Source organism: Nerophis ophidion, linkage group LG03 (genome assembly GCF_033978795.1).
Source record: "Nerophis ophidion isolate RoL-2023_Sa linkage group LG03, RoL_Noph_v1.0, whole genome shotgun sequence".
NCBI lineage: Eukaryota > Metazoa > Chordata > Actinopteri > Syngnathiformes > Syngnathidae > Nerophis > Nerophis ophidion.
In genome coordinates, this window is record NC_084613.1 from 608,535 (window position 1) to 623,875 (window position 15,341).

Here is a 15,341-nt window from a genome sequence, read left to right on the forward strand (position 1 = left end):
AGTTTTGTCTCTCTTAGAATTAAAAATGTCGAGCAAAGCGAGACCAGCTTGCTAGTAAATAAATACAATTTAAAAAATAGAGGCAGCTCACTGATAAGTGCTGCTATTTGAGCTATTATTAGAACAGGCCAGCGGGCGACTCACCTGGTCCTTACGGGCTACCTGGTGCCCGCGGGCACCGAGTTGGTGACCCCTGTTTTAGGCCATATCGCGATACATGATATATATCTTGATGATTTTGCCTTAGCCTTGAATTAACACTTGATGCATATAATCACACCAGTGTGAGGATTCTGTGTCTACATTAAAACATTGTTGTTCATACTGCATTAATATATGCTAATTTTAAATTTTCATGCAGAGAGAGAAATCACAACTAAGTCAATTGACCAAAACTGTATTTATTAAACACTTATTAAGCAGTGGCACAAGCATTCATGTGATTTCAAAACAGAAAGTGCAAGATTGTCAGAGACTTTTCAAAACAAGCTATTGGTGCACTTGTGTGCATGATGTCACTAAGATCACATTTCAAAATAACACTAAATTAAAGTGCACTTTTTGTACAGAAACAAATACAGTGCACTTTTGTGCATGATGTCACACAAGATATTTCAATAAGTGTCACATAAAAATTAGCTGCATATCAAATAGTATATATCCTATGGTGTTGATGTGGAAATAGTTGCTTCGGCATTTTGTGGGTGTGGTACCAAACAGATATGTTGACATGCACAGTTTGAAGCACTCTTCATTCTTTAACTGGGTGACATTTCAAAAGATGCTACAAATTAGCAGTGCTGCTACTTTTTGTAGCAATGCTACATGTTACCACTTGAAGCCAAACCACCGCCAGACGAGGCACCCCGTGCTGTTTTTCTTGGGAATTAATTATTCTTCTATTTGTTACCAGATTCGCACCTTCTCTCTCTTGTATTACCACTCGCAACACACCGTTAACATCACAGCTAATGTTACCCATGTCACTACCTCTCTGCACGTGTGACGTATGTAAGAAGATGCGCTTGTTTTAAGTCTCTGTGAGAAGGAGAGACAAGAAAGAGTTGGAAACGCATGCAGTGTAATAACCGCAGCTAAAAGCAACTGCGTGAGAACGTATACTCGAACATTATGATATAGTCATTTTCTACACTGAAAAAAAATTGGAGTGCCATTTACTTAAAAAAAGCTAGGTAACAATTTTCACACAGAAATTCTTTGTAACGTTTACTCAGGAAATAGTCAAGTAAAGTTTACTTGCCAGCAATAATTAGTTTTTAGTAAAAAAAACTCAAGTAAACATTACTAGAGATTTTCTTTCTTAGAGACAAAATTTACTCACTCTTTGATAGTAAATTTTACTTAAAACTACCTTTGAATCTACTTACAAAACCCTTAAAAAAATGCTTGATTTTCAGGATAATTTAACTAGTTTTTCTTTACTTTATTCGGAGCAATATTTAAGTAATATTTACATAATATTTAAGCTCCCACCTACACCACTATTGTAATATGAATGTGTTGTATTTTTAACACGGCCTACTGTTAATTAAATCAAATTATCTTAACACATCTTCTACAAATATGAAATGATAACACACTTTCAAACAAGAGCACTTTTATTACATTTTCCAGCATCATTACCAGACAAAACATTATAAAACAGTGATTTTTTTTTTTTAGAACATTCACAATAATGCGAACAATTACAGGTAAAAGACCCGATAAAATGTCCTGAATTGTAACTTTTAAGCACAACAGCAACATCTTTCAACAAGTTACATTGACAAGCGTCATGTACTGCTTCCACACACCAAAGAACAGCTATATGCTAGAACAGCATATGTACACTGTGGAAACACTCACAGTAGAAGTTTATTTCGCAAAGACCGTACCTTGGGCGACATTTTCAGAACATCCAGCTCTAGAAACAGCTTCTGAAAGACTTCAAATGTATATTTCAGTTTCAGTGGGTAACTCAAGTTCATGGCGTAGATTAAGCCCATGAGCAGAAGGCAAGCCTTTGCCATGGTTTTGCAGTCATCCAGAACCTATTTTCCTTCGACGATGACTGACACATGGGCAGAATTGTGGGCTTCCTGTGCTGCATTTCCACTGATGACGAGGATCTTGAAGACATGATGAACTGAGGCACATACATCCTGTGAATAACACGTGATTCTGTGCTCAGGAGTCAATATTATACACAGCTAGTTCATATGACCTACACATACAGAGACCACGGCATTGGTTAAGTGCTGGGGAAGTATTTAGGTAACTATTGATTTTATTTAATTTAATCTTTGTCTGTGTTAACCCAGGTTTGCACTTTCATTTGTCAGTGTACACTTGGGTCACTGAGGCAACCATCATTTTTTTCAACAAGATTGTCTAAAAAAATCCAGAAGGTTGTTTGAAATACCATTTTCATACTTTCAAAACATTTGCTTTTCAAACATTTCAGATTCAGAACCAGTTGAAAAATTGGGACACATAGCAATTAATTGCCAATTTAAGTTAATGGCCTAATATTTGTTAATCTGATTACAAATGTTTTTCCTCATATATAGTGGCACATGTGACTTTTATGGAAATACATTATTACACAAAGGACAGAGGTTATAGTATTAGGTTGGAGATGAGATATATTTACTATGGTGAGAATAATCAGAAAATCCCAAATTTTCAAAATGTACCTGGCAGTCTTTGATTAGCTCCTCTCCTGACTCTCCAAGGAACTTCATTAGGCAACGTATGATGAGATCTCTTCTGCCTTCAACATATTGCTACAAAACAGAGAAGTAAATTTATTGCAAAGAACATGTATAGGCAAACAGATACACAAATTTCACTATGCCATGTAAAAGGCAACGTAATTGAATTGGCGTAGCGCAGTGGAAGAGTAGTTGTGCGCAACCCGAGGGTCCCTGGTTCAATCCCCACCTAGTACCAACTTTGTCACGTCTGTTGTGTCCTGAGCAAGATACTTCACCCTTGCTCCTGTGGTTGCTGGTTAGCGCCTTGCATGGCAGCTCCCTAAATCAGTGTGTGAATGGGTAAATGTGGAAGTAGTGTCAAAGCGCTTTGAGTACCTTGAAGGTGGAGCGCTATACAAGTACCACCTATTTATTTATAATTTATATTAATTTATTTATTTAATTTGCGAGAGAAAGAGAGAGAGAGAGAAATAGACAGAGAGAAAGCAAGAGATATAGAGAGGTAGAGAGATAGAGAGAGCGCTAGAGATAGATATAGATAGAAAGAGAGAGAGAGAGATGATAATAGCTAGTTCAGTGTGTATGAGCCCAACACAAGATGACTGACACAAATTACATTAATGTCCCCGTAACTTTACCTGGCCAAGTGAATCCAGCATCGGTCTGATTTTTGTGCCTCCCAGGAGTTTGGGAGTGTGTGTCCAGTTTTGACAAAAAGGTTTGCTCCAGATGAAGTGTTGTTATCCTACTGAACTCTTCTTTGATCTGAAACAGAAGATAAAAACACAACTTACTAGAACAATTAATATTGTTGTCTCCCAAGTATAATAAGGGCATTAAATGTTTTGAATGAACAAGGGCAATCAGTGTGAAGACAAGGGACTGACTGACTGCGGCCACCATTTCCATGTTTTAGCCTATAGTGTTTTAACAATCATATTCGCTTGTCTGATTCAAAACTACACATCTTCACCTCCATCTCATGTTGAGGCACCTGTAACTAAATCATATTGGTGTCGTTAAAAAATTCAATTTAAACCTTCAACAGCACTAATTTGATTTTACCTTGCGTAAGCTGTTGAGACCAAATTCCTGAGAGTCAACGTCCTTCAATATTCTGTGAAATATATTGAGAAATTATATTATGATATATCAATAAAATACCATGTGTTGCAATATGAGAAATTAAAGCAAATGTTTATTTGAAGAACACTGACGACACAGAAAGTTCCCCTAAAATATTTTTGACATTAAAATGACCACGGATGGTGTATAGTAAATTAACCTTGCTCCAAAATTACGAATCCCACCAGACAGGTTTAAGTTACAATTGATATGTTTTTAGGTCCTGAAGAGGGTGTGCTCGTTGCTGCAATTTTGCAATTCGGTTTCAAACTTGCCATTTTTTCTCATTGGAATACTTGTTTAAAAAAAACTTATTAAAAAAAATAAATCACGCTCCCCCACAATAACCACAAAACTGAAACCAATAGCACTCTTTCTGAATTTAAAACAGCATGTCAACAACAGTTTAAGAGCAGATATCACTGATATTTGCCACAGATCATGTTATATATTATAAACATGAGTCTACTAGGGCTGGACCTGAATATCCCATCTTTGTGGTGGTATAAGCGGTTCGGGAGGCGGGAAGAGGACACCGCTGCTGGACTGCCGCCAAAAAAATTAAATAAACAGCAGGACATATCCATGCTAATGCTGTCGGACTCCGGAGCAAAGAAAGTTAGCCTTCACCTAAAGTTAAGACTGCGAGTGAGCTGAGCTGCAGTTTGTTTCTAGAAGGTCAACGGGCTCATAGTGATGTTTAGAAAGTAGTTGACTTGGAAGTGTTTAGTATAATTTAGGAAGAGTCCGTTGCTCACTTGCAAAACGCCTATCTGCTCGACGCTGAAGCGCTGACTAGATGGGCTCTGAATACGCACTGCTGATTGGCTTGTTATCGCTACTGTTGTAACCAATCAGATGGTTGTGTGAGTGGGACAATGCAGGGTGCTGTGAAGGAGACAGAGGCAGAACGGAGCGGAGTAGCTTGTTAAGACTACTTCATATGTTCGTGTGGAACTCGTTCGGTACTCCTCCACACTGAACCGGAAACCCCGTACCAAAACAGTTCAATACAAATACACGTACTGTTACACCCCTAATGTATATACATATTTATATACGTGTATGTATATAAATATATATACATACATACATTTATATGGGGGGCTCTGGTGCCTATCTCAGCTACAATCGGGCGAAGGCAGAGTACACCCTGGACTAGTCGCCACCTCATTGCAGTATGTATATATGTGTATGTGTATGTATGTTTGTGTATGTATATACCTATGTATATTTGTGTATGTATATACCTATGTATATTTGTGTATGTATATACCTATGTATATTTGTGTATGTATATACCTATGTATATTTTTGTATGTATATACTGTACCTATGTATATTTGTGTATGTATATACCTATGTATGTATATACTTATGTATATACATAGTGTATGTATGTAAATATTTGTATGTATGTATATATGTGTATGTATATACAAATGTAAGTGTATATACATACATATATATATATATATATATATATATATTAGGGGTGTGGGGAAAAATCGATTCGAATACGTTGTGCGATTCATAATCGATTCTCATTTTTAAAAAACTTTCTTTTTTTTTAATCAATCCAACAAACCACTACACAGCAATAACATAACAATGCAATCCAATTCCAAAACCAAACCTGACCCAGCAACACTCAGAACTGCAATAAACAGAGCAATTGAGAGAAGACACATACACGACACAGAACAAACCAAAAGTAGTGAAACAAAAATGATCCTGATCCTGCGGTCACCAAACCGGAACCCCTCAACGCCTTGACTGCGCCTAGAAAGTCTGTCCATAAAAGTTATGAACAGAATCTGTGACAAAGGACAGCCTTGGCAGAGTCCAACCTTCACTGGAAATGTGTTCGACTTACTGCCGGCAATGCGGACCAAGCTCTGAAACTGATCGTACAGGGAATGAACCGCCACAATCAGACAGTCCGGTACCCCATACTCTCTGAGCACTTCCCACAGGACTTCCCGAGGGACACGGTCGAATGCCTTCTCCAAGTCCACAAAGAACATGTAGACTGGTTGGGCAAACTCCCATGCACCCTCAAGTACCCTGCCGAGCGTATATAGCTGTTCCACAGTTCCACGATCACGACGAAAACCACACTGTTCCTCCTGAATCCGAGGTTTGACTACCCGGCGTGGCCTCCTCTCCAGTACACTTGAATAGACCTTATTGGGAAGGCTGAGGAGTGTGATCCCACGATAGTTGGAACACACCCCTCCGGTTACCCTTCTTAAAGAGAGGAACCACCACCTCGGTCTGGGGTGGTGGTTCCACCACAGAGTCCCCAGGCACCATTTCTTCATAGGAAGACATGTTGGTGGGATTGGGGAGGTCTTCGAAGTATTTCCTCCAACGATCCACAACATCCGCAGTCGAAGTCAGCAGAACACCATCCTCACCATACACGGTGTTGACAGTGCACTGCCTTCCCTTCCTTAAGCGGCGGGTGGTGGTCCAGAATCGATTTGAAGACGTCCGGAAGTCGTTTTCCATGGCTTCCCCGAACTCCTCCCATGTCCGTGTTTTTGCCTCCGCGACCGCTGAAGCCGCACACCGTTTGGCTTGTCGGTACCTGTCCGCTGCCTCCAGAGTCCTGTAAGCCAAAAGAACCCCATAGGACTCTTTCTTCAGCTTGACGGCATCCCTCAACGCCGGTGTCTACCAACGGGTTCTAGGATTACCGCCACGACAGGCACCAACTACCTTGCGGCCACAGCTCCAATCAGCTGCCTCGACAATAGAGGTGCGGAACATGGTCGACTCGGACTCAATGTCCCGCACCTCCCCCGTGACATGTTCAAAGTTCTTCCGGAGGTGGGAATTGAAACTCTCTCTGACAGGAGACTCTGCCAGACGTTCCCACCAGACCCTCACAATGCGTTTGGGCCTGCCAGGTCTGTCAGGCATCCTAGCCCACCATCGCAGCCAGCTCACCACCAGGTGGGGATCGGTAGAAAGCTCTGCCCCTTTCTTCACCCAAGTATTCAAAACATGAGGCCGCAAATCCGATGACACATCTACAAAGTCGATCATGGAACTGCGGCCTAGGGTGTCCTGGTGCCAAGTGCACATATGGACACCCTCATGTTTGAACATGGTGTTTGTTATGTAGAATCCGTGACGAGCACAAAAGTCCAATAACAAAACACCACTATGGTTCAGATCTGGGCGGCCATTCTTCCCAATCACGCCTCTCCAGGTTTCACTGCCGTTGCCAACATGAGTGTTGAAGTCCCCCAGTATGACAAGGGAATCACCCGGGAGAGCACTTTCCAGTACTCCTCGAGTGTACCCAAAAAGGGTGGGTACTCTGAACTGTTGTTTGGTGCGTAAGCACAAACGACAGTCAGGACCCCTCCTCCCACCCGAAGGCGGAAGGAGGCTAACCTCTCGTCCACTGGGTTGAACTCCAACGTGCAGGCTTTGGTAACAAGAATTGCCACCCCAGCCCCGTCGCCTCTCAATGCCAGAGGGGAAGAAAGTCCAGCCCCTCTCGAGAGAAATGGTTCCAGAGCACTCACTGTGCGTCAAAGTGAATCCGACTATATACAGCCGGAACTTCTCCACTTCGCGCACTAGCTCAGGCTCCTTCCCCCCCAGTAAGGTGACGTTCTACGTCCCAAGAGCTAGCTTATGTAGCCGAGGATCGGACTGCCAAGTGCCCTGCTTTCGGCTGCCGCCCAGCTCACATCACGCCCGACCTCTATGGCCCCTGCTATGGGTGGTCAGCCCATTGGAGGGGGGACCATGTTGCCTCTTCGGGCTGTGCCCGGCCGGGCCCCATGGGAACAGGCCCGGCCACTAGGTGCTCGCCAACGTGCCCCACCTCTGGGTCTGGGTGTCCAGAAGGGGGCCCCGGTGACCCAAGTCCGGGCGAGGGAAATATCGGTCCTCAATATGTCTTCTTCATAAAGGTCTTCAAGCTGCTCTTTGTCTGATCCCTCACCTAGGACCTGTTTGCCTTGGGAGACCCTACCAGGGGGCATAAAGCCCCCGGACAACATAGCTCCTAGGATCATTGGGACACGCACACTCCTCTACCACGATAAGGTGGCAGCTCAGAGAGATTATTAATAAGTTAGTATAGTTAGTTAGTATAGTTAATAATTAGTAATTAATAATACCGTTTAATGTTAGATCCCTACAATACAGTACAGTCTGTTATTTCCAGTATAAAGTCTAAACACTTTGCCTTACAAAGACTTCTGATTGGTCCTAGGGCTGGGCGATATGGCCTTTTTTGTGCGTATCGATATTTTTAGGCCATATCGCGATATACGATATATATTACGATATTTTGCCTTGGCCTTTAATCAACACTTGATGCATATAATCACAGCAGTATGATTATTCTGTGTCTACATTAAAACATTCTTTTTCATACTGCAATCATACATGCTACTTTTAAACTTTCATGCAGAGAGGGAAATCACAACTAAGTCAATTGACCAAAAGTGTATTTATTATAGTTATTAAGCAATTGCACATACATTCATGTAATTTCCAAAACAGAAAGTGCAAGATTGTCAGAGACATTTTAAGTGTCAACTAAAAATGACTTGCATAATAGGAAATCAAATAGTATTTGTCCTTCACTACGGATGTTATGAAATTCTCTTCATTCTCTAGTGAGTGACTTTTCAAATGATGCTACATATTAGCAGTAATGCTACTTTTTATAGCAACGCTTTTGCCCCACACTTGACAAATTACGGTTGACAGTTCGACATATTCCCATTTGACGCCGAACCACCGCCAGACGATGGACCCCCTGCTGTTTTTATTGGGAAATAAGTCTTCCTTCATTTGTTGATCCGCACCTTCTTTCTCTGGTATGACCACTCATACGGCTACGTTAGTATCACAGCTAACGTTACCCAGTCTGCTACCGCTCTGCTGGGCGAGGGCGTATATGCATGTGACATATGACGTGACAGTATGTGACGTGTGTAAGTTTGTGCGCCTGCTTGTCTGTGAGAAGGAGAGACAGGAAAGAGTGAGAAGAGCCTGTAGTTTAATGCCCGCAGCTAAAAGCAACTGCGTGAGAACATATACTCGAATATTACGATATTGTCATTTTCTGTATCGCACATAGACAAACCCGCGATATATCGTGTATATCGATATATCACCCAGCCCTAATTGGACCCCTTTGTGATTTACACTCCACCGCTCTCCCACATGCTATTCTCATTGTAAAACTTGTCCCACACACCTAAAGACACAATTGAATATGATTGGATTCCCTCCGGAAACTTGCTTCCATTTCCAAAGACATGCACTGGGGATAGGTTGATTGGCTACACTAAAATTGGCCCGAGTGTGTGAATGTAAGTGTGAATATTTTCTGTATATCCGTGATGGCCCTGCGATGAGGTGGCAACTTGTCCAGGGTTTAGTCCGCCTTCCGCCAGAGTGCAGCTGGGATGAAGTTCATTTTCAAAGTCAGTCTTGTTGTCCATTAGCATAGCAAGCTAGCACAACAGTAAAAGCCGACTTCTCTTGCACCGTTGTGCGTATCGATTCGCTACCGTGCTGGTCCCTTTCTTCTCCATGGTGTGCTTCACCGGGATTTCGAAAGTGAGCGGTAACTCGTCCATGTAGGTGGTGTGTTAATTGTCATTTTTTTTTTATTTACAACGCACATAGCAGCACTAGATGCTCACTGGGAGCGTGCCTTTAGCGTCCTCTCTTACCTGAAACCTTCAGCCTTTAACATCCGCATGCAGTCCTCAGTCACGTCCGCTTTTCCTCCATATAAACAGAGTGCCGGCCCAGTCACATAACATCTTCGGCTTTTGGAACTCAGTGCACACACAAGGTGCACACACTACAACCTATTTGGATTCAATCGGTTCAACAAGAGGATTCGATAATGGCATCGATATCGATAATTTCTTAACGAACATCATCCCTAATTTTAGTCATGTAAAAAATGGTCGTTGATAACTAGGACAAACATTTTTAGTCAACAAATTTAACACTGAATCGGTCGATCTTGAGACCAAAGGGATATCTATCCTCACCTTTGTCATAAATTCAATGGCATTCAAATAAGGGGCTAACCAGTTCATTTGAGTTTACCTAAATTATTGTACCTTGACTATCATTTTTCATAACATTAAGCACATTACCTGGCTTACATTATGGTTGCCTATGCCCATGAATTCTTCAACCAATCATTTGGTTTTAGTGTAACTGGCTCCACCCTCCAGGCTTCATACCTGTGGTTGCATCTGCAAAGCAAGGGTAAGTAAGCCAACAAAAGGGCGCTATAAAAAACATTTCTGTGCAGATTACCTATTTTTATACCAGTTGTTAGCTTTTTTACATTGGTGGTACAACGTGTACTGTACCATAATGAAGCGAGGTGTACTGCTTTGTGGTAACATTGCTGCACTCGTTGAGTCAGGCCTTCTGTTCTTTGGCACGGTGTTGTGTTGAACCATGGTCTGGTTTATTCCTGCTCTCTTTCTAACTGCTCTGATTGGTTGTTGCTGTGGTAGCGGCTGCTTCCTGTGAAGGAGAACTGCACCTTGCACACTTGTGAAGCTAAGTAAAGACTTATGTTGTGGGTTCCTGGTTGTAGTTGCGGGTGTTTTGACAAGTTAAACACTGGAGAGTGTCTGCTACAAGGTAGAAATGCAAAGTGACATGCAAAATGAGTGTTGACACATGGTCACATTACGTGACCATGTGACAGCAGCAGACAGTTGACAGGAACATGCTGATAGTGGAAAACTCTACGCTGGCCTCAAGATTAGCTTTAGTTCTATCTCACATGCACCAGATAATTGTATCATATGATGCATATGTGGCACATACCACAGGCAAAGCTTAAAGGGGAAATGCACTTTTTTTAATTTTATTTTTGCATTGTTTACAGTCATTATGAAAGACAAGATGACGGATGTATTTTTTAGTTCATTCTAACTTGTAAACAAAAGCCTGCTTATAATGGAGCCAATGGGAGGTTGTCTGTTGGGTCCCACTATTGTCAGTGGGGCCAACCCCACTATGGACTCGACTCTGACACTATAATCTATATCCACTCAGCGTCCATTGCATCGGTCGCCGGGGGGGGCTTTTATTAATATCTTGATGATGTGTCTACATTAAAACATTCTTGTTTATACTGCATTAATATATGCTAATTTTAAACTTTCATACAGAGAGGGAAATCACAACTAAGTCAATTGACCAAAACTGTATTTATTAAACAGTTATTAAGCAGTGGCACAAACATTCATGTCATTTTAAAACAGAAAGTGCAAGATTGTTAGAGACATTTTAAAACAAACTATTAGTGCACTTTTGTGCATGATGTCACTAAGATGACATCAAAACAACATTAAATTAAAGTGCACTTTTTGTACAGATCGCCGATACAATAGTTAAAAACAAATAAAGTGCACTTTTGTGCATGATGTCACACAAGATATTTCAGTAACTTTCAAATAAAAATTAGCTGCATAATAGGAAGTCAAATAGTGTATCTCCTTCGCTATGTGGAAGGTTACTGCGGACGTTATCTGCTTCTGTTTTAGACTATTTTTTTCATATAGTGTTGATGTGGAAAAGGTTGCTTGGGCATTTTGTGGGTTTGGCACCGAATGGAGATGTTGTCATATGGAGTTTCAAGCACTTTTCATTCTCTAGCAGGTGACTTTTCAAATGGTGCTACACATTAGCAGGCAGTGGTGCTACTTTTTGTAGCAACGCTTTTGCCGCATACTTGACAAATTACAGTTGTCTGTTTAATATATTCCCGTTTGAAGCCAAACCACCGCCAGACGATGGAACCTCTGCTGTTTTTCTTGGGAATTATTTCTTCTTCCTTCATTTGTTACCAGATTCGCACCTTCTTTCTCTCGTATTACCACTGGCACTGCACCGCTAGATTCACAGCTAACGTTACCCATGCCGCTACCCAGAGGTGGGACTATGTCAATTTTTTGCAAGTCACAAGTAAGTCTAAAGTCTTTGCCCTCAAGTCCCAAGTCAAGAAAGACAAGTCCCGAGTCAAGTCCAAATTCAAGATGGGAAAGTCTTAAGTCAAGTCCCAAGTCCCGCATTTTGAGTTTTGAGTCCTTTCAAGTCATTTAATCACAGACTAATATATTTACACAGATTGTGTGTGCTTTTAAAACACTTTCTTTATATATTAAAACAAGTGCATTTGAAATTGCAGGAAAATAAATAGTGCTCACATTGCACTTCATAATAGCACGATTAACCAGTCATTTTAAACATTTAACCAATTCCCTTACAGAATAAACACATTTGAGAAAACAAGTGCAACTGTACTTATTTGCACAGATATGTTAACATTGTATTTCCATGGCATATTGAATTGTAACTAGTTCCACAGCAGTTTCTATCCTGTTCTTACCTTATCTAATTGATCTCATCTCATACTGTATGTGTGTTTATGTGTGCGCACTGCGTACACATGAAAAACATAACAATGAACAGAGTTGTACTTTTTAGAAGTCAGGGCTGTATGCAATATGTACACATATTCTTAATATAGTATACAGTTTAATTGCAGGGGACAGGACGATTGATCCGTGTTAAGGAAAGAATGAATGGGGCCATGTATTGTGAGGTTTTGGCTCAAAACCTCACAATACATCCATCAGTGAGAGCTTTGAATGGTTTGAATGGTTGACCAAAAACCTATTTTCCACCATAATTTACAAATAAATTATTTAAAATTCCTAAAATGTGAATTCCTGGATTTTTTTTTTTCACATTCTGTCTCTCACAGTTGAAGTGTACCTATGATGAAATACAGACCTCTGTCATCATTTTAAGTGGGAGGACTTGCATAATCGGTGGCTGACTAAATTATTTTTTGCCTCACTAGTATTTGGCAGACACTTTTATCCAAAGCAACATACAGGAAAAATACATTTTAAACAATCACTGTAAACGTGATCATTTACGGGAAGAATGTTATACAAAATATCAATACAAAGTGTCAAGACAGAATAAACTCTCTGCTGCTGCAGCAAAAGAGATAAAGTCTATTATATAGATATATAACATATTCATACATTGTTTGTGTAGGCTATACACATGTATATATAACCTAATCATATTGTTTCTCCGCTTTTTTCCCCCTTTACTGGGATTATTATTCCCAGTTTTGATCTTGGACGTCTGGTCACTTATAGCATATAAGAATATTCTATTACTGTTAAGCAAACTATGAACACGCCAATACATGTGTCCTTTATCATAGTCACACGTATGACAAAAAAGCGCGATAAAATCAGTGGTATTCACTGAGGTAAAATGCGTTGACAGTTCATTGCTCCTGCCAAATGTATTGCACTGAGTGGAGTGGAGCACCACTCCAAGATGGCGGCCCCACCCCCATCTCTTCAGCGCCAGTAGGCAGTAGTGGTCGATGCTGCGTCTACTTATAAGATGTCTATGGTTCTAACATTAGCAGTGAGTTTACAGCCTCACTGATTTAACTACACAGCAAATAAAAGTTACGTTACTCAGCTAATAAACGTTAGCTTACATTCAGAACTTACCCTTCTTTGTGAAACTTCAAATGTCGAACGAAGTTGGAAGTTGTTGCGTCCCCGTCTGTAATTTTCGAACCACATATTTTACATATGGCAATTCATTTTTTGGTGACCAAGTCGTAGTTTTAATACCTGAACAAAACTATTTTTGGCATCATATTTCCTCACTGGCGCGTTGTTTGAGAGCTTTTCTTCGTTGGTTTTCCTACAACTTGACTTGGATGAATGCCGTGGGACGAAAATAACGTGGATGTAATTTGATTGGCTGTTGTACTGACAAGTAGCGCACACGATGTCATCACACATAAGCTGACACACATGCGTACACGATGGAAGATACCGAGCGCTCTTGAATAACTTTTTAATCGTTGGGTTTTGGGGAAAGTAGCAAGTCATGTCATGTCAAAAGGCTCAAGTCCAAGTCAAGTCACAAGTCATTGATGTTAAAGTCTAAGTCGAGTTGCAAGTCTTTTTACATTTTGTCAAGTCGAGTCTAAAGTCATCAAATTCATGACTAGAGTCTGACTCGAGTCCAAGTCATGTGACTCGAGTCCACACCTCTGCAGGCAGTGATAAATACGTACTTTCTTGAAAAAGTTTATGTCCACTTTGCATCCGTTCACCTGTTTGTTCTGCAGTGCTGCGTGCTTCAAAGCTACACACCTTACGCTATGAAGTGAGGGGAAACTGAGAGAATAATAACAGGTTATCAATCCATCCATTTTCTACCGCTTATTCCCTTTCGGGGTCGCGGGGGGCGCTGGCGCCTATCTCAGCTACAATCGGGCGGAAGGCAGGGTACACCCTGGACAAGTCGCCACCTCATCGCAGGGCCAACACAGATAGACAGACAACATTCACACTCACATTCACACACTAGGGCCAATTTAGTGTTGCCAATCAACCTATCCCCAGGTGCATGTCTTTGGAAGTGGGAGGAAGCCGGAGTACCCGGAGGGAACCCACGCATTCACGGGGTTATATGATATTTTATTTAAACTCATATTCGGGCCACTTTATAATGAATATGTCGGCATGTTTTTGTAAAAAAAAAAAAAAGAAGAGGAAAATAAATATATATATATATATAACACAAAATTATTTAGAGGGGCTAAAACAGGCCTAACAACGACAATGATGTCAACCATATCAGCTTTGAAGTAGCCATGGATCTTTGTGACAATAACATGCAATGAAATGATCAAACTTACATTTTTACATGCCTTTATCCACACTGTTTAAGTGAGGGAATGAGAACAAGTTTTGTAGATGTCACCAACAGTGGGCGGCACATTAATTCTGGCGCTGGAAAGGGGGTGTTCCATGTACAGTTAGTTATCTACCGTCTACTCAAAAACGAATTGATATTATGGAAAATGACTACAAAATTAATTCTCACAGTCAGTTCTGTTGAACTGACAGGCAGCACACACGCTGACACGACACACACGCTGACAGACACACACGTACACAATGAAAGATACGGAGCGCTCCTGAATAACTTTTTAATCTTTGCGTTTTGGGAAAAGTAGCAAGTCTTGTCAAGTCAAAAGGCTCAAGTCCAAGTCAAGTCACAAGTCATTGATGTTAAAGTCTAAGCCGGGTTGCATTTTGTCAAGTCGAGTGTAAAGTCATCAAATTCATGACTCGAGTCTGACTAGAGTCCAAGTCATGTGACTCGAGTCCAACCTCTGCCGCTACCTCTCTGCTCCACGAGAGCGTGTAACGTTTAGCGCGACAGTATGTGACGTATGTAACAAGGTGCGCTTGTTTTACCACTCTGTGAGAAGGAGAGACAGGAAAGAGTGAGAAACGCATACAGTGTAATGCCCGCAACTAAAAGCAATTGCGTGAGAACGTATACTAGAATATCACGATATAGTCATTTTCTATATCGCACAGAGAACAACCCGCGATATATCGAGTATATTCGATA

General features: G+C 41.0%; 1 protein-coding gene and 1 long non-coding RNA gene across 6 annotated transcripts in view; one reads left to right on the forward strand and one right to left on the reverse strand.

Annotated features, from left to right (window-relative positions):
• Positions 1-15,341, forward strand: part of LOC133548887 (zinc finger protein DPF3-like) — a 76,067-nt gene that overhangs the window by 31,325 nt on the left and 29,401 nt on the right. The gene's annotated exons all lie outside the window — the stretch shown is intronic.
• On the reverse strand, positions 1,607-3,484 carry LOC133548698 (uncharacterized). The gene is made up of 3 exons (XR_009805916.1): positions 3,356-3,484; positions 2,697-2,786; positions 1,607-2,162 (listed from the first exon to the last, which is right to left on the reverse strand). It is a non-coding gene; the product is annotated as an uncharacterized LOC133548698 (long non-coding RNA).